General features: G+C 39.8%; 1 long non-coding RNA gene across 1 annotated transcript; it reads left to right on the forward strand.

Annotated features, from left to right (window-relative positions):
• Positions 1-3,907: 3,907 nt before the first annotated feature.
• Positions 3,908-27,373, forward strand: LOC120736629. The gene is made up of 4 exons (XR_005696556.1): positions 3,908-3,918; positions 6,976-6,979; positions 17,316-17,325; positions 26,999-27,373. It is a non-coding gene; the product is annotated as an uncharacterized LOC120736629 (long non-coding RNA).

Genomic DNA, 27,373 nt, shown 5'->3' on the forward strand with positions numbered 1-27,373 from the left:
TAAAAGTGTGCATTTTGTAAGTTTTACTTGTTATGATTATTCATGTTTGGAGTCTTGGGAAACTAAAGCAGGTACATGAAAGTCACCTTCTATTTATTTGAATATTTACACATGTGGTTTTCTTGCTGTGACATGTCCAAAAAAAACACTCACTGAAAAGGTATATGTTTATAAGCTGCTAAATAATTTATACCCGGAAAAAGAAAAGACGATCATGCTACTTTAACCCCTAGGTGTCATGATATCAACTGAAAACTGATTATTTCTACACATTAAAAACAATAACAATTAATATCCTGAAAACCATGTGTATACAGTAAAACACATCTGCTAAATATTGCATCATACAGAGACTGTGGATAATTCATCATGATGAAATATTAACAGCTGCTTATATACGTAAAATGTTCAAAAATAACCCAGGAGCCTAGAATACATTGTGATTCAATGCCTGGAAGAACACTGCAAACAGAGGTTCTTAGACTTGTGAGGAGTCCTGACAAAGATAGTATTATTTTGTTGTTGTTTTGGGGATTTTTTCTTTTCAAATAACTGCCAAAGTCCCTCTTCTCTAGACCTAGCATGTTACAAAGATGAAGGACAGAGAAATGGCTCACTCATTCCAAATATCACCCACCTCACCAACACAGCAGTGACATTAGACCTACTAGCCACTGACCATTGCTGTTGTGTGTTGCATTCTTCTTTTTCTTCTTCTTCCAGTATTGTTCCAATTCAATTCAATTCAATTCTATTCTATTGATATAGTGCCAAATCACAACAAAAGTCGCCTCAAGGCACTTCATAGATACAGAGAAAAACCCAACAATCATATGACCCCCTATGAGCAAGCACTTTGGCGACAGTGGGAAGGAAAAACTCCCTTTTAACAGGAAGAAACCTCCGGCAGAACCAGGCTCAGGGAGGGGCGGGGCCATCTGCTGCGACCGGTTGGGGTGAGAGAAGGAAGACAGGATAAAAGACATGCTGTGGAAGAGAGACAGAGGTTAATAACAGATATGATTCGATGCAGAGAGGTCTATTAACACATAGTAAGTGAGAAAGGTGACTGGAAAGGAAGAACTCAATGCATCATGGGAATCCCCCGGCAGCCTATGTCTATTGCAGCATAACTAAGGGAGGATTCAGGGTCACCTGGTCCAGCTTTAGCAAAAAGGAAAGTTTGAAGCCTAATCTTAAAAGTAGAGATAGTGTCTGTCTCCCGAATCCAAACTGGAAGCTGGTTCCACAGAAGAGGGGCCTGAAAACTGAAGGCTCTGCCTCCCATTCTACTTTTAAATACTCTAGGAACAACAAGTAGGCCTGCAGAGCGAGAGCGAAGTGCTCTAATAGGGTGATATGGTACTACAAGGTCATTAAGATAAGATGGGGCCTGATTATTTAAGACCTTGTATGTGAGGAGCAGGATTTTGAATTCAATTCTGGATTTAACAGGAAGCCAATGAAGGGAAGCCAAAACAGGAGAAATATGCTCTCTCTTTCTAGTCCCTGTCAGGACTCTTGCTGCAGCATTTTGGATTAGCTGAAGGCTTTTCAGTGAGTTTTTTGGACATCCTGATAATAATGAATTGCAGTAGTCCAGCCTGGAAGTAATAAATGCATGAACTAGTTTTTCAGCGTCACTCTGAGACAGGATATTTCTAACTTTAGAGGTGTTGCGCAAATGGAAGAAAGCAGTCTTACATATTTGTTTAATATGTGCGTTGAAGGACATGTCCTGGTCAAAAATGACTCCAGGGTTCCTCACAGTGTTACTGGAGGCCAAGGTAATGCCATCCAGAGTAAGAATCTGGTTAGATACCATATTTCTAAGATTTTCAGGGCCGAGTACAATAACCTCAGTTTTATCTGAATTAAGAAGCAGAAAGTTAGCGGCCATCCAGGTCTTTATGTCTTTAAGACATTCCTGCAGTTTAACTAATTGGTGTGTGTTATCTGGCTTCATGGACAGATAGAGCTGGGTGTCATCTGCATAGCAGTGAAAATTTATGCTATGTCTTCTAATGATACTGCCTAAGGGAAACATGTATAGTGTAAACAGAACTGGTCCTAGCACTGAACCCTGTGGAACTCCATAATTAACCTCAGTGTCCGAAGAGGACTCTCCATTTACATGTTCCATCTTCATCCTTGGTGTGGCTGTTGTTCTCCTGCTGTTACCTTGCAAGTGAGAGTACACCTTGGATAGTTCAGTGGCTACAGGCGTCTAAAATCAAGCACCTAGCCATGCACACTTATTCTACAACCATTTGTAAAAGAATGGGTGGTTCTCAGGAGCAGTGAATTCCAGCATGGTACTGTGAAAGGATGCCACTAGTGAAACAAAAATCAGTGGTCATTATAATTTGCATATTAATAATCAAGAAACTGATCTCACAGCCCATTGTTCACCAGTGGTGTTAGTTTCAGTCATTATGCAGATGTACTCTTTATAAGGTTGGGGAAACCTGCTGACACTGAAGAAGTCACTTTGGATGAGTGACAAAATGTTTCTCCCAATGAACAGAATCAACTTTTTGGGATTTCCTTACCTGGATGATTGAGCATGCATCAAGACATTAATTAAACCAATTAAATTAATCAAAATCCTTTTTCTTGAATTTCCAGTTTTCATTATGTAATGTCTTTAATTCATCAACAGCAGGTCATTTATCCAGACAAACATGCTTCCGATAAACAGTTCTGTCAGTGAATGTTTTCAAACATTCATTCCCGCTCTGAAGTTGATACCGTATCCTTCTAGAGTCACACGAGGTGCGTTGGTTCTCAGCTTTATTTCAGATGCTGGCACACTGCTCTCAGTTTGCTCCGAGGACCACTCCAACATGAGTGATCTCACACTTGAGATGGGATGCAATCTGTCTTTTCCCAGGGCTCTTTGTCTAATACTACTAATTAGAGAAAGAGAGAAAAGGGTCAGTCCTCTCTGTGTGTTCTTTGTATACACCCCCCCTCCTCTCTCTACTCCTCTCACTCTACCAATTACCGGATTAGATGGCATACTACCGGGAGTCACTTAGAAACCCAGGCCCACATGTGCTGTCATTAACAATATAAGGATAATGGTGACTGTAACACAGCCTTGAAGAGCCCTGTGGTTTGTGACCAAAGTTGGCCATTAGCTGATTACTGCAGTTAATGCAGAACAACAAGAAAATCAAGGCCTTTACTCTTATGTACTCCTACAACAGAGATATCAGCACAAGAAACAGAGAAACAGAATATACAAACTTCACCGGAGTGTGTGAATAGCTTTAATGTGTACACTTTACAGAGGAGAAGACACATTTTACTTTCAGCGATTCAAGCAATCGGTTTCTTAATTACTTTTTAAAGAAAGCAATCCATTACATTGAGCATGTTAAGTGAGTCAGTGAGACAGCAGAGAGGACAGTCATTACTGTGTGAAGTTTTCACATTATTTTGTGCTGGGTTAATGACAAGTGAGCTACTTCACATGTTTAAGAAGTACCTGCAAGAAGTTTTGGAACACCAGTAGGGAGACCAGTATGGAGCAAAACCATTCTCATATTGGCACCAAATGTTTATGATATGATCATAAATGTAAACTAAGGTTTACAAATGTGTAGACTGATTTGTCTTTAAGTGTTTGAGAGTTCACAAATGCTTGCTCCAATCCACACACATAAATGGAACTGCAACATACATAAAGCTATTTTCAGAAAAATTGTATAAACAACAATGACCAATAAGAACAGATCGTGTAATGTGCATGTGGGATTTGGAGACATATCTCATACTGTTAGATCCAAAAATGTAAGCTGCATTTAAGTGCTGATGGAATATCAAGACAGATGGGATTCCTGTGTATTCCTGTTTTTCTAAATAAGAAGAAACAAGCACAAACAAGATCTTCAACGTTCAACAAGAATACAGGTGCTGCTTCACAGTAGCCTGTGAAGGTTAATATCTAGTTTCAATAGGCTTCTGCTACATGGTGGATGTTCGTCTTAAATTCATTTAAGTAGTTTAACATTATGATTACTTAATTTCCAACTTCTTAGACAAGTCCAGTGTTTCGAATTTGGGTATAAAAATGAGAAATTAGTTAGTCATTTCTCTAATAATTAGAGAATAGCTTTTAATAGTTTTCTAAATTCCTTTCTCTAAAGCTGTTGTTGATTGTGTGGAGAAGGAAATGTCACATATATACACTCACTACACAACAGTGTTTGAGTGATTACTAAAAAAAATATTTGACATTACTTCTTGCTTTTAACAAGTAATGTGCAATAAGACTAAGTGCAATACTCTTTTCTGACAAACTTGTATTTTTACTCAGTTTTATATAGAATTTGCATTCTATTTTTATCCTATTGTATATTTTATTTTATTTTATTCTACTGTATATAGTATTTTATTTTATTCTATTCTGTACAGTTGTGTACAGTATATTATCCGTATTGTATTCTAATTTTTGCTATATAACTTTTGCACTGTCCACTTCCTGCTGTGACAAAACAAATTTCCCACATGTGGGAGTAATAATGGTTGTCTTATCTTATCTTATCTTATCTTATCTTATATGTTATTTTTACATATTTAATTGAAGAAAGTAACTTCTTACTGTCATGAGCCAGAAGGCCAGTGGACAAAAGACTCAATGGACAAAACAAGACATGAGAGTTACACTACTTGTTTCATTCTTTATTCTGCACAATAGCCTGACATGAATTCTCATATAATTGATCATAGTTTCCAACCCTAACTTAGAGAAACACAATTGACTTTTTTTTGGATTTTAAAAAAAAATGTGAATAGTTTACTTTGGCATGCAGGGATAAAGCCACTGAACAACTGATTGCTACGTATACGGCACCCCTCCTCTTTCTCCTGAGCCAAAAGAATCATAATGCTGTGCAATGAGGTGAATTCGGTACACTCAGAAGTATACATACAGTAGGCTTCACATCTGGACAATATATCCAACAAGGTAATTGCAAATTTTCTTTTTGGTAAAGCAACAAGTATTTAAAGAGTCAGTACTCTCAGTAGGCAATACTGTAATCTAAAAAATTACCTTTTCATGTCAGTAATTTTGTAATGCAAGAAGTTACTTTCAAAAGTAACATTCCCCAACTCTGAGCTCTCTTGGAAGTGCAGTGAAACCTAAACAGCCAAATGAATCATCCAGATGGTCTATAAGATATTGCATACATAGCAGAATATAATTTGGCTTTGCTTCCGTATTTTTTTCCACTGTTTGCTCTCTACACATAATTTTTAGACATGTAAAAGAATGGGCATCTCAATCAAGAGGGTGTTTTCCAGCCAAAAAAAACCTCTGCCAAAATGTGCCATCTGTTCCTACTCTGGGGCAGAGGTAGCAGTATATTAAAGCAGCTCCAGCAACTTTTGCTTGGTGTCAGGAGAAGTTGCTTCCAGCCAACTGATCATTCAAATATCCTTGAGACCGTAACGTTAACCTTCTCTGCAGGAAATAAATGGACTTCATTTGCTTTAGATTAGCACTCTCACTGCTGTGATGTGTAAAACACCTACAGGTAACAGATGGCTGAAAATCGTCATGGTCTGATAGATGCAAAAGTGTGAAATGGGAGCTGAAGCGTGACTTTCCTGTACAATCAACTGGGAGATGAGAAGGAGATTCTATATGATCTAATCTCATCTGCTGTTTACGTAAAGGTTTCTCATTCCTGAACCTGAGAACATGCTGAGATGACAGGAGTATTTCCCTCAGGGATGATCACAACCATTTAGACACAAGATAGCATGAATCAAGATTTCCCAAAGCTTTCCCCAGTGGTCCATTTGGACACTCGTGAGTAAAAGCACGATGACTCAGGAATGGGGCAATTTTCACAAAGAAGACTCTCAGCTTGGTACTTCAGCAGAAAGATGAGTTGATTTTTTTGCCTCTGACCTTTTAATGTTGTTTGCCTTCTGCTTTTGCAACCAAAAAAACCTTAGAAACCTACAAAATGAATCCCAACTTTTACCCTGAATGTGCTCTGAGCTTAAATTACAGCAAATTAAGCCTCTTTTGTAGGGGAAAAGCTTATCCCTGCAAAAGCCACCCCACCCCTTCTGCTTGTTAGACAGCCTGAGACTTAACAGTGTTTAATTGATTAAACTATGAATGCCTTCGAAGACTCAGTTCCACCAAGTGATGCAGTGTACAGACACCAAATGGATGGCAGGCAACAGCAGAGAGCCCAAACTCTCTGAAATGACTCACAGGGGCAAGAGAATATGGTGTTGATTATATAATTGTGTGCATGCCTACTCCAGAAAGTCTCATTGACTCTAGCTTTTATACAGCACTCCTATCGTCAAAGGCGCATTTATGTTCCCACAATATGTGTATGTGTGCATATGATTTGTGTGTCTTACTAACAACCTTCTTCGCATCAAACTTTTGTATTTGTCTGCTTTCATTTGATCTACCAACACTGTTGTGTTTATTTGTGCTCCATGCTGCCAGAGGAGGCTTGTTAGTCAGGATTGTTTATTGCCCTTAGAGGCCCAGCTTTGTCGTTGCCTTTCTCGACAGCTCATCAGCCAGTGAGTGGCTTCACAATAAATTGACCTAAATTATGCATGGCTTTCTTAGGCCAGTGCAAAGGGTTCCTGACATCAAGGGGTCCCTTTACAACACAAGATTTAGTTTAGTTCGGTGACTAGAAAAGGATTTGCCCCCATGGAAGGGTTCCTATTTTATGGCTTTACAGATCTGACTCAAAGTAAATTTAATATGGGGCTTTTTGATCAAAAGAAAAATGTCCTTTATGTTAGGGCAAAACACGTTTCACCAGAGTTAATAGCAAGATCAAAATAAAAACCTGTTTACATATTCACCACTCCATAATCAATCTCAGTCCATCTGAAATCAAGCGACACAATCTTGATTCATGATTTAGGGCATGATAGACGTCAAATGGCATCGATACCTATTTTAGTTATCTATCTAAGTTAGGTACTATTTCATCATAGAACACTGTATGTATTGAACTTTTAGCTGGCCTTCAGCAGTGCTAAAAATATGTGGAATGAAATTTGAATTTCCTTTCCTTTTTATAAATTGAACCCTCTCAGGCTCAAATTAAACTTTTTGTTGCTAATGCACAACCAAGTGCAAAAAAAGTAAAAAAAACTCATAAAATATGTATGTGGGGTAATCAGGTTGTTAGTTTTTAACTGTTGCAAATCAGCAACGCCTGCCTTGAGAAGGTTAACAATGTAGCTTTTAGTGCCAACAGCTAATCACTAAGTAAAAGTCAAAGTATAAAGTGAATGAAAAATTAAATGAATAATTCAGTGACGTAAATTGTAACAGATGAAGGTCCAATTGGGATGCTGAAACAAAGACAGTTTATTACAGTCTCTTTCAAAACATGTGAAAAGGAGAACTATATAAAGCTAGACCGTCCCTGGCCTGTTCAACAGCCAAGTCTGGCCAGAGTTAAGAGATACACAGAATGCACAGGTCTCTGTATTGTAGCTAATTGTAGCTAAGGCTAATTGCCTTTAGCACTGTTAAAGGTCAACCAAAACCTACGACTGGCAAAAAAAAAAAAAAAAGACTTGGGCTGGCCAATTTGTAGGGCTTAGCCTTTAGCTTGTCTTTGGATCCCCAGTCTTATCCCTCTCAACAGAAGTGGGTGGAGGGGGCGGGGTGAACTCTCCACTAACTGGGTAGCACTGCATCTATAGAGGGATAAAGTCCCAGTTGTTGTTGCTGATATTATTAATCTCTGGCTCTCTTCCACAGTCTTTGTCTTCCTCCCGTAACCCCAACTGGTCGCGGCAGATGGCCACTCCACCCTGAAGCTGGTTCTGCTCGAGGTTTCTTGCTCTTAAAAAGGGAGTTTTCCTCCCCACTGTCGCCAAACGCTTGCTCATAGGGGCCATATGGGGCAACCGTGGCTCAGGGGGTTGGGAAGCGCATCTGTAACAGGAAGGTTACCTGGTCGCCTGGTCATTGTGTCCTTGACACTTTACCCTACCGCCTACTGGTGTTGGCCGGAGGGGCCGATGGTGCGATATGGCAGCCTCGCCTCTGTCAGTCTGCCCCAGGGCAACCGTAGCTTGCCTCCACCAGTGTGTGAATGCGAGAGTGAATGAATAGTGGCATTGTAAAGAGCTTTGGGTGCCTTGAACAGCGCTATATAAATCCAATTCATTATTATTATTATTATTATTATTATTATTATTATATGATTATTGGGATTTTCTCAGTTTTCTTTGTATTATTGTAGGGTTTTTACCTGAGTGCTAATAAATAAAATTGAACTGAATTGACATTAACATTAAACGTTTGGAGTGGCCTTTCCCAAACCTCAACCTTCCAAAGACAGGAAAAGCAGTGAGATTCCAAAGAAAAACTGAAGGACGTTAGGAAAGCCAGCAGAATTATTGCTCAAGAGCACTTTTTAAAAAATGATGAGAAAGTCAGGTTTCTTTGAATCAAAATATAAAAACAAATTAGATATAGCTACAGACACAGTTACACAGTATTGGAGATATTTGGTTTGAAATAAGCTCAGCATATTTCACAATATCAGCCTAGTTTACAAATTATGTGTTCCTGCCAATTGAATCTTTAAGAGAGCACTATCATTTTGAAAATGACAAGAATTGTTGAGTTTATATAAATACTGTATTGCAGTAACTAACAGTGCAGGAGCAAAATTACCGTTGAACTATGATAACACTGGTTTCATTGTCACATCAAACAAAAGAAATAAGAAGTTATCTGATGAGGTGAAGTAAATCATTGTCTAAGGTGATTTACACCGTCCGTGTGAATGAAGCAGTGTTCCAAAGTTTGGTTAACTTTTATCATTTTAGCCGCTCCAAAAAATATAAATGCATTTTGCTGCCTTTATTGCATGTAAACCTCCAACTAGCAGCAGCTTTTATGGTGAAATGCTCTCCTGCATGCTATTTAATTCAAGATTTGACTATGTGAATCAGTGAACATTTTACTAATCAGATTAACTAAGTGGGGCAAATTGTTATGAAGCTGTAACATCCGAAATGCATCATTCTGTGGGACATCCCATCAATAATGGACTGATTTATAAGCAGCCTGTTTATTTAAATGGTATAAAATATGGTTTACTGAGAGCAGCACAAATTAGCATATCAAAAATCAACAGAGCTGATGAAAGAGTGAGTGATCTACTAATCGAAACAATACCTCATAAAAGCAAGTTTTACACACTGTAGATCTGTCAGCATGCCATTAATTGTTTCAGTGTGGCTGTTTGTGACTTAATCCTTCTGTGGTTGCGACAGCTCTGCATATCAGCCTTGTTCTTGAAAACTGGTACCAGTACACTTCCTCTCCTTTCACTCATTGTCTTAAGCAATTTGGGCAAAGAGTTCACTGCCCTCTCTCCTAGATATCTCCATACCACCGCAGGTATGTCATCAGGACCAACAAACTTTCCAGTCTTTATCTCATTTGTGAATAGTGCCGTCACTTCCTTCTTACTAATCCTCTACAGTTTTTGTCCAGTCCTGGTTTAATTTGGATTCTTATCATATCCATTCGCTTCCGCTTATCCTTTCCAGGGTCACGGGGGGCGCTGGAGCCTATCCCAGCTGTCATAGGGCGAAAGGCAGGGTACACCCTGGACTGGTCACCAGTCTGTCGCAGGGCTAACACATAGAGACACAGACAACCATTCGCACTCACATAGTCACACCTATGGGCGATTAATCAATTAACCTATCTCCACTACCTGCATGTTTTTGAACTGTGGGAGGAAGCCAGAGTACCCGGGGAGAACATGCAAACTCCACACAGATAGACCGTGGCCTGATGGCAGAATTGAACTCAGGACCTTCTCGTTGTGCGGTAAGAATGCTAACCAGCATGCCACCGTGCTGCCCCCTTCTGCTAATCAAATCTACTTATTTACTGACTAAATTGCATGGTAAGTAGTATAACACTAACCCATGTTACTAGTAGATCCTGGGATCTGCTGGAGCCACTCACTTAGCTTGGAGGTCACCGCACCAAGTGGTCCGATTACCACTGGGACCACTGTTACCTTCACCCTCCACATCTTCTCAAGTTCTTCTCTTAGTCCTTAGTACTTCTCCAACTTCTCATGTTCCCTCTTCAGGATGTTGCCTTCAACTGGTATTGCTACATCTTCCTTTGCTTGTCCACTACTACTATGTTTGTTTGGTTGGTCTGTATCTGGAAGTACAGATGTTTCCAAACCAACTTCATTCTAAGCCAAAGACTACAAAATATGGTGAAGCAAATCTTCCCTTTGGTCTCCCCTGCATAAGTGGTTTTCCCTTCGTCGGGAGCACGTGTTGGGCTGTCCAAATCACGGACAAACAGGATCCCACATTCTTGATTTTTAGTTCACAAACACTTCTTGTAATGACTAACTACTCCTGACATTTTGGATATGTTCACTTTTTATACAGTAAAGTTACAGTGGGATACAAATAATATCAGGCTGATCCTGCCACAATTTGTTCCCCCGGTTCAAATCATGGACAAACAGTATCCCACAGTTGTTTATGTTTTTAAACCAATTTCCACAGAGAGGCACTTTTTGAAAAATGTATTGATAGCAATGTTGAATATTATTACACAGGAAAAAAAAACAACTACACGTAAAATAATTACACCGTGACGCCTCTGCCTTTCTAAATAGAGGGACAGTAACTGCGTGTGTGTATGTAGGCGTGTAAAACCTGAAGATAGAGACAAAATACTGTCACTGTTAATCTGAATATCTGCCATTCTGCAATTCATCTCATGTAAACAATAACGTGGCGCACAGCGTGACATGAAAAAAGGCACATACCTTTGACATTGCGTGACGAACTCTGTATTCCTCGTCCACACGTAAACGCAAAAAAGGAGTTTTAAAAAATCTCAGTTTTCGGTGATTCGAAATGCCGTTTACGTGTGGACGAAACAGCTGCGTTTTCAAAAATACCCGTGTAGGTGCGGACGTAGCGTAAAAGAGTTAGTAGTTTATTTTCTTACTACCTGCACTACCTGTACATTACTTGTATTTACTTAATTGTTTACTAAATGTTTGAGGTGTGAAATAAACTGCAATGGAGCAAAAAATGGGTGTGTGTGGTTAAAGGATGTGTGTGTGTGTGTGCGCGGGGGTGGGGGGCGCAAATATTTTTCTTGTAAAACAAAGGGGGGCCTAGCAAAACAAGTTTGGGAGCCACTGCGGTATACTATGCCAGTGACTTGGTTTTGGTGCTCCATGACCCTGGTGCTGTCCAAGTCTTCATACTGGAGAACCTTTCTTGGATGTCTGCCAAATGATGGTCCAGTGATGGTCACCTGTTCAGGGAGGTTATTGTGGTCTGCCCTTAGATCCACTAGCCACTTAGCATTTTCATTATGGGTTACCTCCTTCTCCCATATGCTCTTCCAGTATTCCAGTATCCAAATTCAATTCAAATTCAAATTTTTATTTGTCACGTACACAGTCATACACAGTACGATATGTAGTGAAATGCTTGGACAACTGCTCGTGACCTAAAGAAAACAAAAAAGGAAAAGGCTATGAATAAGACAGGAAATAAATATGAAAAATTAAAAAGGGTAAATTTAACTAGGAAGGAATAAAATATAAATTAAGGTTAAAAATGAAATAACTGTACAACACAAATTAGAATGAAGGGTAAATTTAACTGGGAAAGAATAAGATAAAATATATAAATTAAAGTTGAAAATAAAATAACTGTACAACAAAATACACAATATAGAACTATATAAGAATGTATGAAGAAATATAAATAAATATATACACAATAACAGCAGCATATACACAATAACAGCAGCTGTACAAGTATTAACTGGAAATGAAGAATATAATGTCCAGTGTTGTGCAATCCACATTATGTCTTGTGCAGTGCAAATATGCTTAAAGTGATTTAAGTGATGAAGTGAAAACAATGTCCAGAATGTCCAGTGTGTGTGTAAGAACCATATGTGTGGGTCAGTACTGTGTGGTGGTGTGATTGAGAGACCGTATCGCCTGCGGGAAGAAGCTCCTCCTCAGTCTCTCTGTGTTGGTCTTCAGGGAGCGGAATCGCTTTCCTGACCTCAACAGAGAGAACAGTCTGTTGTTGGGATGGCTGAGGTCCTTCACGATCTTCCTGGCCTTGGTCCAGCACCGCCTGCTGTAGATTGAGTGCAGGTCAGGGAGCTCGGAGCGGATGGTGCGCTCAGCTGACCGCACAACCCTCTGTAGAGCTCGTCTGTCCTGCATGGTGCTGTTCCCGAACCAGGTTAAGATGTTTCCCGTCAGGATGCTCTCTATGGTGCACAAGTAAAAGTTCCTGAGCACCTTGGAGGGCAGTTGGAAGTCTCTCAAGCGTCTGAGGTGGTAGAGACGCTGACGGGCCTTTTTCACCACGGTGTTGATGTGACAGGACCATGACAGGTCCTGCGTGATGTGAACTCCGAGGTATTTGAAGCTGTCCACTCTCTCCACTGGGCACTCGTTGATGACGGGGGTCAGGTAGTTCCTCTCCTGCTTAGTGCTGAAGTCCACTATCAACTCCTTTGTCTTACTGACGTTTAGAAGGAGCAGTGATCATCTCCATCATTGTGGTGGTCCTCCTTTTGCAACCAAAAAAGCCCTGACCCGCTGAGACTCCTCTAGACCCTGTGGCTGTGTGGTGATATCTGGCACCAAGATGGTAGCACCACTCTTTTAAGTTGCAATTAGGCCCTGCATGGATTGGACTTGTTTGTCCAGCACATCCAAAAGATGTTCGATTGGATAAAGATATGGGAAATTGGGAGGCCAGGTCAACACTTTAAACTAGTTGTACTTCTCAAACTATTCCTGAACCATTTTGCTTTGTGAATGGGTGCATTCATCAGGGAATACTGTTTCTATTAAAGGGTGTACATGACCTGCCACACTGCTTAGGTATGTTGTACCTGTCAAAGTAACATCTACATCAATGGAAGGACCCAAGGTTTCCCAGCCGAAAATTGCTCAAGATATGAAACTGCCTCTGCCAGCTTGCCTTCTTTTCATAGTCATGAGAAGAAGGCAAATCCTGGCATGCACACGCAACCAGCCATGCCCATGAAGTAACTGTCAAAACTTGTTTTCAAACTCACCCTGTAAAACTTGCTTAAATCCTCAGGTTTGCCCGTTTTTCCTGCTTCTGACACATTAGCTTTGAGGACACATGTTCATGTGCTCCGTAATATATCTTACAGGTGCCACAGGGAAGACATGCTATTCAATGGTCATAATGTAATATAAATGCTGTTAAACAGAGAAATAACTTTTTGACACAGGTTTTCCAAACATCCTAGTTTTAGTTAGGATGCTTACATTATTTAACTTTGCACACAGACACAAACTTATTTTACAAAAGCCAAAAACTATTGGGGTCAAACTTATTGGCCCCCCTGATGCTAATGGTCAATTGTAGATCCTTGTTTCCAGATAATAGCCTGTAGTTCTTTGATATATTTTTCAACATGCCACACACATCTCTTGAGCAAGTCCAGCCCAATCTTCAAACACTTACTGACCTCCTCCATACATATTGATAATGATTTGAACTAAAAAATTTCAAATTTGAATCGATTACTGCATAAGACCTTCTTCCCCTGATACGTAATGCCTCCATGGCTCCTGCAGGCTAGACTCTCAGTCAGAGTGGATTTCCCTGTGATTAGTATAGTAATGTTTAGTATGTACAGGAATTAGCATTAGAGATGGTCTGAGGAGCCGAGGTGGGGGCAGGAGATACTTTAAATACTTCCTTAATGTTTGATTAAGCTAGGTCCAATGTGTTCTCTAGGTGGAGGTGACTCAAGACTTTTGCACAGTACTCGATATATATATATAGATAGATAGATAGATAGATAGATAGATAGATAGATAGATAGATGACTTTGACAAAAGCTTATTATCAAACCTGACTTGATTTTTTTCTGTCAAGTGTTAATTTTTGTTTTGTGGAGAGGGATTTTGTCACCTTATTAACCAATGAAAGATCTTGATACTATAATGGACTTATATAATGCCTCCAATGCCCAGGTTAACTAATTATATTGACTGGAGTAGCTGTATTTTAATTGAGTGACTTAATAATAGAGGGGAACACATATAAAAACATGCATTTGTGCTTTATATCTGTAATTCATTTAAATCATTTTGTATTTAGTTGGTGTTACAGCCTGGGGTGGGTGTAGCTTAGGTGGTGGAGAAGGTCCTCTGCTAATTGGAAGGTTGGTGGTTCAATCCCTGACTTTCCAGTCTGGATGCCAAATGTCTTTATGTAAGATTTTAACCCCACATTGCTCTCCAATCCATCGCTTGAAATGTGAATCTCAGAAAGTACTTACATAGAAAAAAGTGCTTGAGGTGAGTTGTGTGCTTTGAAGTGGTGAGTGCTCAGATAGAGTAGTTAAGTACTATATAACAACCAGTCCATTTAAATGTGCATTGTACTGTAAAATATCTGAGTAGTTAGGTGTCTTTTTAGAGTACTTCGCTGATCTATGCCTCTGTGGGGGTTCTCTCTGAGGTCTTTGTTGGAGTAAACTCTTACAGACACATACAGTAGATAGTTGACTAGGACAATCAGGCTAGAAGGGTCAAGGATATGATACTTTACGATAGAAGTACAAAATCACAACATGATTACAGGGGTGGATGTCGAAATCATGCCAGTGTAGAGAATCTTTATAGGGATTAGCAAACAGTGCTTAAAAAAGAATGTAGATAATTCGTTTCAACCATGGCATTTGCCAATTGTTATTTATACAGTTCCCAACAAGCTTGATCAACAGACGAAAAGTCACAATAATCCATTTGAATAGACACCAGTTAGTTTGCGAACTCCCCTTGGCAGTTGGTCTCCTGGTTTGCATCTCTAAAATGTAACAGAAAAAGTCCATCCATCCATCCACCCATCCATTCTCTTCCACTTATGCTTGTCAGGGTTGCAGTGGGGGCTTGAGCCTATCCCAGCTACCAGTAAAAGTAATTTCTCAAAACAAAAGAAAAAAGCAGGAAGCACACATCAAAGCACACATTTATCCAGTGTGTTTGTAACTCTATTAGATAAAGTGTGTTCAGGTGTGTATTGTAGTCTAGTTTTGTGCTTATCATATGTATCCATTTCACTCTGCGTGGTATAAGAAAACCAGTTCTACTACCATAAGCAATAGAATAACAATATGAATAAAAATATTAATAAGAAATAGTAAGCAATTAGACTATAGTACTTATGTTCCTGTAGCTTTCACCAGTACTGACCCTCTCGAGTTTATGTTGGTTAAGAAAATATGAAAGCATGCAGTCTGCCCTCAGTTGATTCTCTATGTTGGATAGATTTTACATTCAGCATGTGTCTAGTGGTATTTTCACCACCTTGGAGCCAAAACAAAATAAACCAGAGGAATCAAACTATCTTTTTACTTCTGTAGGCATCATTCATAATGTATGTCCCAGTGAAGGTAACCTTTAACAGTTCAACTTAAGGACCACAGGTTAGTGTGCGGAATTAAGCAAAGAGACCAGTGGTGCTGCATTGCCTGCTACACAGATTCAACTGAATTAGCGTTGCACACAAAAACTAGCAGATTAGTTATCATGAAAGTTTGTAAATTGATTGGTATCCATGGTTTTCACAGGCTCTACAGGCCTAATGACTTTTGAAATGGGATATTGTGAATGATGAATAGCAGACAGTAAAAAGTAACATTGCTGTACAATGTATTTGTATTTTTCAGTTCACAAACATTTCATCACTTATTATTTTCCTTAGTTGTTGTTTTTTGTTTTTGTTTTTTCAGTTATTTTGTCTCACTGTTATACTCGAGGCCACTTTCATCACATGATAAATAGCGATTTTCTGCTTATTATTAATTGTAAGGTCCAAAGGTGAATAAGACTTCTTTCTTGTTACTCTTACTTTACTGACTGATTCCAGCTGTTCCTGTTTGCTTTAATAAAATCAGCATCCTCAATGGCAAGTGGGCTTTAGAATGGACTTTGTTGAATGCACAGCAGTAAATAGCCAAACTTAGCCTCTCAGGCATTTTTCTTAAAAGAAGTAGTCACTACAGTATTAGTCAACAGTCAAAATATTCACTTCCACGTCCAACTTGCACTCCGTTGAATCCTGCAATGATAATGTTTGTGTGGATGTTAAAGTGTTGTGATCATTGTTGATTGTTGATAAAGTTGAGTTGTTGATCTTCTTCTGTGTGGTGATGTGTGTTTGTTTGATGTTATTGAGCTGTGAGTATTTCAAGATTTGAAACAATCTTGGTGATTTGGGGGTGTATTTAGGCAGTTTATGTAAGTATGGAATGGAATTAAAGGAGAAAATCTCCCACATCGAGCCTCAAAATCACATTTCCTCTCCTCAGTCAGATATTAACCCAACATCTGACAACAAACAAAGTTTCTCTTGCTTAAGTACCAGAGTTTCAAGTACTGCATCTGCTCAAAGAAAGCATGAAGCTGAGGTGGTTTTTCCTACTGCTCAACCAAAACTGCTTAAGAATAAACATGCTTTAGAAGAAGAGCAGCTGTGGAGGAAAAATGAACAGATGGAAATGGAAGCACACATCACTGTTATTACACCTGAAATTAAGGTTTTGTGAGGATCACAGGAGATGAGTAGAAGTGACTTTTCTAAGATTTCTGATGCTATGGAGTCATATTTTGCAAAAGGACAACTGGAAAGAAAAAGGATTAAATATAAAAGCAGGTTGTTTTGTGACACGATTTTTTTATACTTATGGACAATATCTTGGTCAAGGTCTTAACAATGTAGAAAAGCCTATCAAAGCTACAGAAACTGCTTTAAGCAGTTATGAGCACAGAAATGTAAAAAAAAAGCCAAAATGAAATAACTGCATTGTTAATCCAGTAGCAGTGTTTATCTTTTGTGCCTATGCAGGAAATCCCAGTGTTTGATGCTATCAAACATTCATTAAATCCTTTGAACACAGCATTGAAGAGAAGAACAAACAAGTTTCTATTAAAGTAGCATTTTGGCAATGAACCTGAAATTGCTACAACTTATATGGGGAAGGTTGTCTCACGGTTTCACAGTTTCTGAAGATATGATTGCTTCAAATTCTTCAGAAGGCAGCAAGCTTAAAGAGGTGCTCAAGCTGGAAAAGGGGCCACTGTTGCACCAGGGGCACAGAATATAACAACCAAAAGCTGAGAGCTGGTTAGCAACCGTGTTCAATTATCACCAGATTCCACTATTATAGTGAGTGTGTGGATGTGTATGACAAAATGCCAACAAATCAGTGCTGGATCAGTGAAGATCCAACAGTTAAAGTTGTGCAAGCTCATCCTGCATTCAGCATTGCAAGGAGGCAGCTACGCTGTATGGGTTAAGTATGCTACAGTTGCTCGGAATCACTTATAAAGGTGTGGCCAAAGACTTTGTTTCATCAGAGGACACCATGGCTTATAGTAAAAAAGATAAGAAATGTTTGAGACATGTTCCTCACATTTTTCTCCCCTTTTTGTCTGTAACGACAAAATTATCTGTGCACATTGAACTATGTTGACTAGTCAACAGAGATATCTTACAGTTTGAAGTTTGTAGGAGTTACCTTTTAGTTGTAGTTTTATGCTGTAGTCTTGGGGTCAATATTTTACGGCAACAAATGATTTCTTATTTATTCCTTCCACTGCTCTCAACCTTATACAGAGTTTTGCTGTCTGTTCTTTGGGGGTTTGGAGTATATGGAGGATTTTACAGTTTTATCAGTGCTGTTTTTTCCTCTTCATTATGTACAGATGTTCTTCATGTCTTCTGTCTAAGGAACTTGGAATGAAAAGCCTCTGGACTTCTTTAACATTCTTGAAGACGTTTCACCTCTCATCCAAGCAGCTTCTTCAGTTCTAAGAGCCCTATGGGAGTGTTCCCAAGAGGGTCATGGACCCCCGTTGATCCTCTACCTAATCACACAAGCCAAGGTGTGAAAACTGGTGCAACCTAGCCCCGCCCTATCATGTGATTTACTGAGGTCAAATGGTGGGCATTAAGGTGTCTGGGAATTGCAAAACTTGATTATAGATGGCAGACAGTTGGTGTCATAAGCCACCGCCTCAGTTCAAAGATGGTGGTTCACAGTGGACATAGGTGGCTTCTTTCACACCTCTTTCAAATCAACTGTATTCTCTGTCCAAAATGTGAACATTGGCGTCCTCGAAGGAGTGACCTTTGTCATCTATGCAGATGAACAGCTGAGTCTTGTCCTGTCAATGTGGCTCTTCTATGTTGTGCCATGTGTTTATGTTTGGTCTTTCCAATGTAGAGGTCTGAGCATTCCTCGCTCCACTATACAGCACAATGTGTAAATAATAAGTACAGCACTGATCCCATCTGCGCCACTCTTCGGCGACTCTTCTTGGAAAACTCAACTACTCACCTTACCTGCCCTCCTGCCCATTGTGCACCTCCAGGACTCCCTTTGGAATTTTGAAATGGATCAAATGGATCACCGCTACTACCGCTCGCTCTTTCCCCAGACACTACCTCAGCTACCCTCCCTAAAGCCCTCGCTCTCTACCTGCAAGTAAGCAAATATCCAGCAAACAATGCTCACCTGTAGTTTCATTCTTCCGCCACTCAGTCAGTAACCATCTGTGGCGGGGCATGGCCTGCGATGCCGTGCAGGGAAAGCAGATGCACTGGCATGGCCGCAATCAAGGCCCCGTCAACTTAACTTCTGTACTGGATCCTGTCTTGAGTGTTGTTGCAGCTGCGTGTTGTAACAACAATCGTGTAAATAGTGTGTGAATAAACAATGCTGCAAAGCATGTTCATGTCATCAGGTCTGCCGTGGTCATCACAGTGGTGTCAAAACCCAGGAGGGAGGACACGGCAGACCCAGGACCGGGCCAGCAAAGGGAGAATGGTGGTGTTGATCCAACACAGCTGATTAAAATGGTTAAATTACCTCCTCAGCATGTCTTGAAGTTCTCCAGAGGCCTGGTAGTGAGAGGCCAGGGTGAGATCTAAAAGCTGCAAGACAAGAGCCCTTGAGGCCTGGAGTTCCCCATCCCACCTATAGGGTCCTTACCTTATGATATAAAGGCTCTTGAGGCAACTGTTGTTGTGATTTGGCACTACATAAATAAAACTGAATTGAATAGATTTGAATTTAACATTAAACTTCTGGAATAGCCTTTCCAAAGCCTCAAACCTCAAAAGTCTTGAAAGATTATAGACTACACTTAAAAGCCAGGTCCATACCAGGAAAGTACCAACTAAAATGAACTCTGCCACTGTTTTTGAAAATATGGGTAAATATTATTTCAGAAGCTAGTTGATGGCTACTAAAAGCATTTGATAAAGGTATAAATTGCTAACTGACATTTAATCAAATATTAGTGGTGGTGGTGTATGTATAATTTTAAAGCTTTTGTCCACACGTGAGTTAGCGAAAATCCAAAATAAATACGTACTTGTGCATCAAATAATGTATAATAAATTTACCCTAAGATCAAAGAACACTTCAAAGAAATCACTAAAAGTCAAAACTTTCAATGACATTCATCCTCTTGATGAGTATATAAAAACTTTTGACTACAACTGTACCTCTGTCAACGCCCACCACCTTGGTCAGGGGCAATGTGTCAGAAAATGTGCCAAAAAGCTGTGACATTCACTGGTTTTAATCAACTTGATAGATGATTAAAATGGTGACAGTACCCTTTTCAAACCAAAAAGATTCCATTTTCACTAAGGCATAACTTTTTTAATAGTTTCTAATCTGCACTTCAATTCAGTTGATGGGTGGTCACAAATGTCCATAATTTTCTAGTAGTCTTAGGTGCCATATGAAATTGAATTACCATATCTTCAACAAGCCCAACAGTCTTTAAGTAAAGGAGGTAAATATTACAAAGTTTGAAGAAATGGCAGTGCCATAGATTTTAGAATGATGAAATGTAAGAGTAACTGCTCTGCCTTGCTGATGAAAATGGTCCATAGACAAATACAGTTCCATTTCAATGATACACTAAAGACAGAAAGTTGTTTCCCTTTTTTGAGGGCAGAGCAGATTCAGTGGAGCAGATGAGAACTGAGTTGGTAGAGAGAGGAGTTAGATTCCACTAAGAGAAAGGTAGCTGTTCAGATTTAGGGGCAAGAATTTGCTGCACGCATCGTTTGCTTCTTTAATTTAAGAATCCTAACAGGAAGAGTGGTGCTGTATGGCTGAGTGATTCCATCCCTCATTATAACATGGCTGCTTGTCTCAGTCCATAGGTTCAGTGCTATTACTTCCACTGTTGCAACACAGGTTATTAGAAAGCCCTGCAACTTATTCACAACAAGAATGTTGTTGGGGAATGGCTTCTACTTTTATCATCAGAAAAGTTAGACAAGGATAGAGTCTTTGTATATGTCAATGTAGAAATGTGCTCCCCTGATATTAGCCTGACACTGTTAAAGTCTGTGTGTAGGATGTACAAGGTGCTACACTGCCACGTAAATCATCTTAGACTGTCATCCTACAAACAGCTCACTCTATCATCTTAAATCATTTCATGCTTTTCCTCTCAGTCTCAATTTCTACACACACTTGTAAAGAATTTCCCTCCTGCTCCCACCTCCTGACAACTGAGTATAGTGAAGCTGCTGTATTTTATCATATATTATTGGTTGGGCTTGCTTGCCTCATTCCTGATTCCTCTTGCTTTTCAATCACTCTGCTCAGGGATGCAGTCCAAGCTTAGGCCCTTGCCAGAGGAAGATAATGCACCCACATAATGCATCCAGACAGTCTATTATACTGATGGCTCGCACGATGATGCCAGTGAGATTCCTGACTCATTTCAGGCTTTTATAACACTCCATTTGTACTGTAGGCTCACTACAATGAAAAAAGTAAAAGGAACTACCTGTGTTTTGCTTCCAGGCTGTTAGCTTTTCAACTGTTTGTTACTGCTTGTTTTCATCAGCCTCTGAGAACAGTGATGAAACTACCAACCGAACAGTCCTGCAGCTGACAGACAATCCAGATATTAGCACCACTTCCTTTCACTCAGTCAGTTGTCGCCCTTGTCTTTTTTCGCTTATTTTAATTACTTTCCTTCATTTTTCCTGCTGTCACAGTTCTGCACCCTCTGGCTTGCTACCCAAATGCTCAGTGTCAGGTGTCCTTTCGAAGCATATTTAGGTTCAGAAAAGAGAAAACTACCTAACCGTAGAGAAGCATACACGCATTGCTAACTTTTTATCCTAATAATTACATAATTACAATTATATACTACTACTTATATAATATGATATATTTATTATTCAGGGTAATGTAACACTGTAATAAAGTCTTAGTTTTTGCCTTTGTTAGATTTATCTAAAAACAAATTTAATTTTAGAGAACAATAACCCAAGTTTTTTAAACGTTAAATGTTTTTTAAATATTAAAGGAGAAAAGCAGAAATTGTTTTCATGGCCCTGGAACAGCTCGGTCTCTGCTGGCATGCTGGCTCATGGCTGGCATCTGAACAGCTTAGCCAATAGGGCGGATTTTTGCTAGGAAAACCAACACAGGATTCCATAAAGACCAACAGTCAAACATGGTGGTGGTGTGATGGTCTAGCACTGTTTTGTTGCTTAGGGACTTGGACGACTTGATGGAACTATGAATTCTGTTTTGAAACAGCAAATCCTGAAGGAGAATGTCTGGACATGAGTTCATATCCTGAAGAATTTTGCAGCAGATCTGAAACAGAGTGTTCATGCTCATACCTTCTAATCTGGCTGAACAAAAACTGTTAGGAAAATTTACACGGATGGATTTAGTGGCAGAAACACACACGGGCACAAGATAGTAGTGATGCAAATTTATGTACAATGATGGGGAAATATTTACAAGGGAAGGGGGCTATATACAGTGACAGGTAAAAATGTGCAAGGCGAGCAGAGCCGAAGAGATGAGACGGAGCCGAGGTATGCGGGTGGGCAGATGACGCACCGGAGCTACCTGAAAACGAGGGACAAACAAAGTTTACGGAGTAACGTCGATAGCCGAGAGTTAAACTAAAGTGGACGGGGAGAGTTGGAGAGCTTACTTGAAACACAGAACTACAGCTGTAGCAGTGATCACAGACTGGTATGAAGTAACTCTCCGTCACGGATCCAAAGTAGCCAACACACAGAAAACTAGGCAGGCGAGCAGGCAGTGGGACAGGCTAAAACAAAGGAGAAGCAGGCAGAAGATGGATCCTAAAAACATGCAGCTCAATAGCGTGGAATCAGCAGATTCAGCTGGCACCAACACATTACCACTTGTGACAGCGACAATACTCCGACACCAGACGTCCGTGATTCAGCTCCATAAAAGCGCTCACTGATGACGTCCGATGCGCCGCAGGTGTGCCAGAATGCCATCAAGCCCCGCCTCGCCTACCTATGCCAAAAAGGGAAACAAAACCCAAAAACAACAATACACCTACCCACCACCTCCTAACAAAAACAAGTGCCTAGAGTGCCTTTTCAAATGTATTCCATACAGCGTTTCTTTTCTTTTTTTTCTTAATGAATGAAATAATTTAAACTGTTAAAAACTAAATTTCATATTTACTTGGATTATCTTTGTTTAAGACTGAAATTTGTTTCAGAATCCGGGACAGCATGGTTGCACGGTGGTTAGCACTCTTGCCGCATGGAGTTCAATTCCACCATCAGGCCAGGGTCTTTCTGTGTGGAGTTTGCTCGCCCCGTGTTTGCGTGGTACTCCGACTTCCTCCTACAGTCTAAAGACATGTAGTTAGTGGGGATAGCTTCATTGAAAAATCTAAATTAAATTGTGAATGCGGGAATGAATGTGAGTGTGAATGGTTGTCTCTGTCTCAGTGTGTTAGCCCTGCAACAGACTGGCGACCTGTCCAGGGTGTACCCTGCCTCTCGCCCTATGACAGCTGGGATAGGCTCCAGCGCGACCCTGAAAAGGATAAGCGGAAGTGGATGGATATGATAAGAATCCAAATTAAACCAGGACTGGACAAAAACTGTAGAGGATTAGTAAGAAGGAAGTGACGGCACTATTCACAAATGAGATAAAGACTGGAAAGGTTGTTGGTCCTGTTGATATACCTGCGGTGGTATGGAGATATCTAGGAGAGAGGGCAGTGAACTCTTTGCCCAAATTGCTTAAGACAATGAGTGAAAGGAGAGGAAGTGTACTGGTACCAGTTTTCAAGAACAAGGCTGATATGCAGAGCTGTCGCAACCACAGAATTAATGGCATGCTGACAGATCTACAGTGTGTAAAACTTGCTTTTATGAGGTATTGTTTCGATTAGTAGATCACTCACTCTTTCATCAGCTCTGTTGATTTTTGATATGCTAATTTGTGCTGCTCTCAGTAAACCATATTTTATACCATTTAAATAAACAGGCTGCTTATAAATCAGTCCATTATTGATGGGATGTCCCACAGAACTTTCCAATGATGCATTTCGGATGTTACAGCTTCATAACAATTTGCCCCACTTAGTTAATCTGATTAGTAAAATGTTCACTGATTCACATAGTCAAATCTTGAATTAAATAGCATGCAGGAGAGCATTTCACTATAAAAGCTGCTGCTAGTTGGAGGTTTACATGCAATAAAGGCAGCAAAATGCATTTATATTTTTTGGAGCGGCTAAAATGATAAAAGTTAACCAAACTTTGGAACACTGCTTCATTCACACGGACGGTGTAAATCACCTTAGACAATGATTTACTTCACCTCATCAGATAACTGTCTTCTTCTTATTTCTTTTGTTTGATGTGACAATGAAACCAGTGTTATCATAGTTCAACGGTAATTTTGCTCCTGCACTGTTAGTTACTGCAATACAGTATTTATATAAACTCAACAATTCTTGTCATTTTCAAAATGATAGTGCTCTCTTAAAGATTCAATTGGCAGGAACACATAATTTGTAAACTAGGCTGATATTGTGAAATATGCTGAGCTTATTTCAAACCAAATATCTCCAATACTGTGTAACTGTGTCTGTAGCTATATCTAATTTGTTTTTATATTTTGATTCAAAGAAACCTGACTTTCTCATCATTTTTTAAAAAGTGCTCTTGAGCAATAATTCTGCTGGCTTTCCTAACGTCCTTCAGTTTTTCTTTGGAATCTCACTGCTTTTCCTGTATTTGGAAGGTTGAGGTTTGGGAAAGGCCACTCCAAACGTTTAATGTTAATGTCAATTCAGTTCAATTTTATTTATTAGCACTCAGGTAAAAACCCTACAATAATACAAAGAAAACTGAGAAAATAAATCCCAATAATCATATGGCCCCTATGAGCAAGCGTTTGGCGACAGTGGGGAGGAAAAACTCCCTTTTTAAGAGCAAGAAACCTCGAGCAGAACCAGCTTCAGGGTGGGGTGGCCGTCTGCTGCGACCAGTTGGGGTTACGGGAGGAAGACAAAGACTGTGGAAGAGAGCCAGAGATTAATAATATCAGCAACAACAACTGGGTCTTTATCCCTCTATAGATGCAGTGCTACCCAGTTAGTGGAGAGTTCACCCCGCCCCCTCCACCCACTTCTGTTGAGAGGGATAAGACTGGGGATCCAAAGACAAGCTAAAGGCTAAGCCCTACAAACTGGCCAGCCCAAGTCTTTTTTTTTTTTGCCAGTCGTAGGTTGCTTAATAACAAAGTGGATGAGCTAAGACTGTGGATTACTATGCAGCTTGAATGGCTTTAATCATAGTAAAAGACACCGGGTTGGATCAGAACACCCAGGATCTTCAGAACAGATAGTACTACTTAGTCTGGTAAAAGCAGGTGAGAGGGACTTTGTATTTATACATACAACAGACATTAAGTGCACCTTAAATATTTAGTACAGCAGACCCTGCTACCTACCCAGGGAGTTTTCATTGTTAATTTTAAGAGTTGTTTATGTACCACCACAAGATGATGCTAGGTTAGCCATAGAGATGCTACATCACTTCTTTTGCCAGCATCTATTGATACATCCAGACAACATTGTTATAACTGCAGGATTTTCATCATGCCTACCTCAGATCTGTTCTACCCAAATTCCATTATTTCAAGAAGGTGAGATTTAGATTATGCATGTAAGAGCAAATGAGAAATGAAGGAACATTCTTGAGCAGTCAAAGAGTTCAGGTGTTGTGTTCTGTTGTTTGGCATGAGAGGGAGCAAAATGATAGTTTTAAATAAGGAGATTAATGTGATTAAGGGTTAGGTGGGTTGTGTAGCCAGGCTGCGTGGGAATGGCTACCTCAACAAAAAAAAGTGAGGAAGAGACAATGAGACATAAAGCATCTGAAATTACTGCAGATTGTGGCGCCTTCATAGGTGCATGATGGGTCTACCAATCCTGGCAGTAGCATGTTCACCAGAGACAGACATATTTTCAGGACTTTTGGGGGTTTAGAGCAGCAATTAGAGCTAAGCAGATGAGACCAGCTTGGGTTATGGGATGATACAAGCTGAAGCTGGATGTGAAGGTGCTTCACATATTTTGGAGGAGAGAGCTGAATGGGTGGCAAAAATGCAAGTGTAAAGTTCCTAGTCAAGATGTGTCGGGTTGAATTGCTGAAAGCAAGTAGCAGAGGTGCTACTCAGGGGTGAACTGGACATAGAGGTTGGTGCCACCAAATCTTACAGCCAGACCAAGAAAGTTTCATAGCAGCCCCTAGCATGAACAGAACATTTATGTCCCAGAATCACCTAAAAAACTCTGGCTACCGTTTATCTGTAGTAAGTGCACCAAGACAGCAAAGTGACTCCAGACGAGGGTTTTAATAGTTTTGCAATTTTCATTAGTTTTTATTTTTATTTAGTTTTGACTTCAGATTTTCAATTTTATATCAGTTTTAATTAGTTTTTACCAATTGTTTGCTAGTTTAGTTTAGTTTTTATTTTTTTGAAAATCCTTAGTTTTCAGTTTAGTTTTGATTAGTTTCAGTTATAGTTTTAGTTGTGTTTAGTGTGCAACAAAATCCCAGTTTCATCATATCAGTCATGCTCTTCTGCTTATCCTTGGGTATGTTGCTATTCCAGCTACCATACCCTGCACCCTGGACAGGTCGCCTGTCTGTCACAGGGCTAACACGCAGAGACAGACAACTCACATTCCCACCTATGGGTTCTTTAAATAAATAAATAAATTATGGCAGATGAACAACCATTGATACCAGGCAAGTATAAAATTTATATCTTGGCCCCAATGAGACTATTAACTCTTGCAGCACCAGGTGTTCGTAATTTTGGTTCAAGTGAATTGATAAACTTTTTGAAGGCAATTGACTCACACAGTTATGTAGATGTCCCCGTCCTGTTGTCTCGGGATGCATCACGCTGCCTTGCCTGGGGTTAGCTTCTGTTTTCTGGGGATGAGGGTTGAGTGTGCTCCCTTACCTTCTCAAGGTAAGCTAGGTTAGCCTTCTTGTGTGAACTTTTCAAGTGCACTTTAAGGTTTGTGGGATTTTTTTCCCTTTAGAAATGTCCCTCATAATTTGTCTCTTTCCACTACAAGACACTTGCTTTATCCAAAACACAGTCATATTCTAAGTAATCCGAAATTGGACTCTGGCGCTTTCTCCTGACTTTTCCTGACATGATTCTGCGCGTGGACGGAGCAGCAACACAGACAACTTGACTAACGTACTGCCACCTGCTGGCATAATGAGACAGCAAGAAAAAAATCTGGAAACTAAACTTCATTTTCACCCTTGACTATTGTATGACACACACACATCTACGAAAACTAAATACATTTTTGCTATAAATTCAGTTAATTTTAGTTAGTTTTGTGAACACTCATTACAGTTTTAGTTAGTTTTCCTTTTTTTGTTTTTATTTTTATTTCCGTTAACGAAAATATTTTTTCACTTCTAGTTTTCGTTATTTCGTTAGTTTTCGTTAAGGATAATAACCGTGCTCCAGACCAGATCCATACCAGTGTGTTTTGCTGTCTGAGTAGGCTGTCAGTCTACTGTTTACTTCCGCTGTACTCAGTGGTTGAGAGGAGGTGGCAGAAACACTCAGCAGGACAGTCAAAAACCCACAACCACACTTTTACTGGGAATTCCACAGCGCTTGTCCTTTAATAAACACACCCTTCACCAACCTTACAAGGCCCGATTGAACAGCTGTTGTCTTATCATACATGAAGCAAGCAGTGTTCACACAACCCATAACATTACTTTAGGGAGGTAAAGATATGAGGTCCATCTCAGTCCATACGTCCATGTGCAAGCACGTTTCTCCCACACTCTACAGAGAATAGTGGCACATACTTGTAACATCACTAAACATTAACTTAGGTTGTCTTAAAGAGACACCACGCAATTGTGACTATTACAA

The sequence above is a fragment of the Simochromis diagramma genome, unplaced genomic scaffold (genome assembly GCF_900408965.1).
Source record: "Simochromis diagramma unplaced genomic scaffold, fSimDia1.1 OVJJ01000371.1, whole genome shotgun sequence".
NCBI classification, from domain to species: domain Eukaryota; kingdom Metazoa; phylum Chordata; class Actinopteri; order Cichliformes; family Cichlidae; genus Simochromis; species Simochromis diagramma.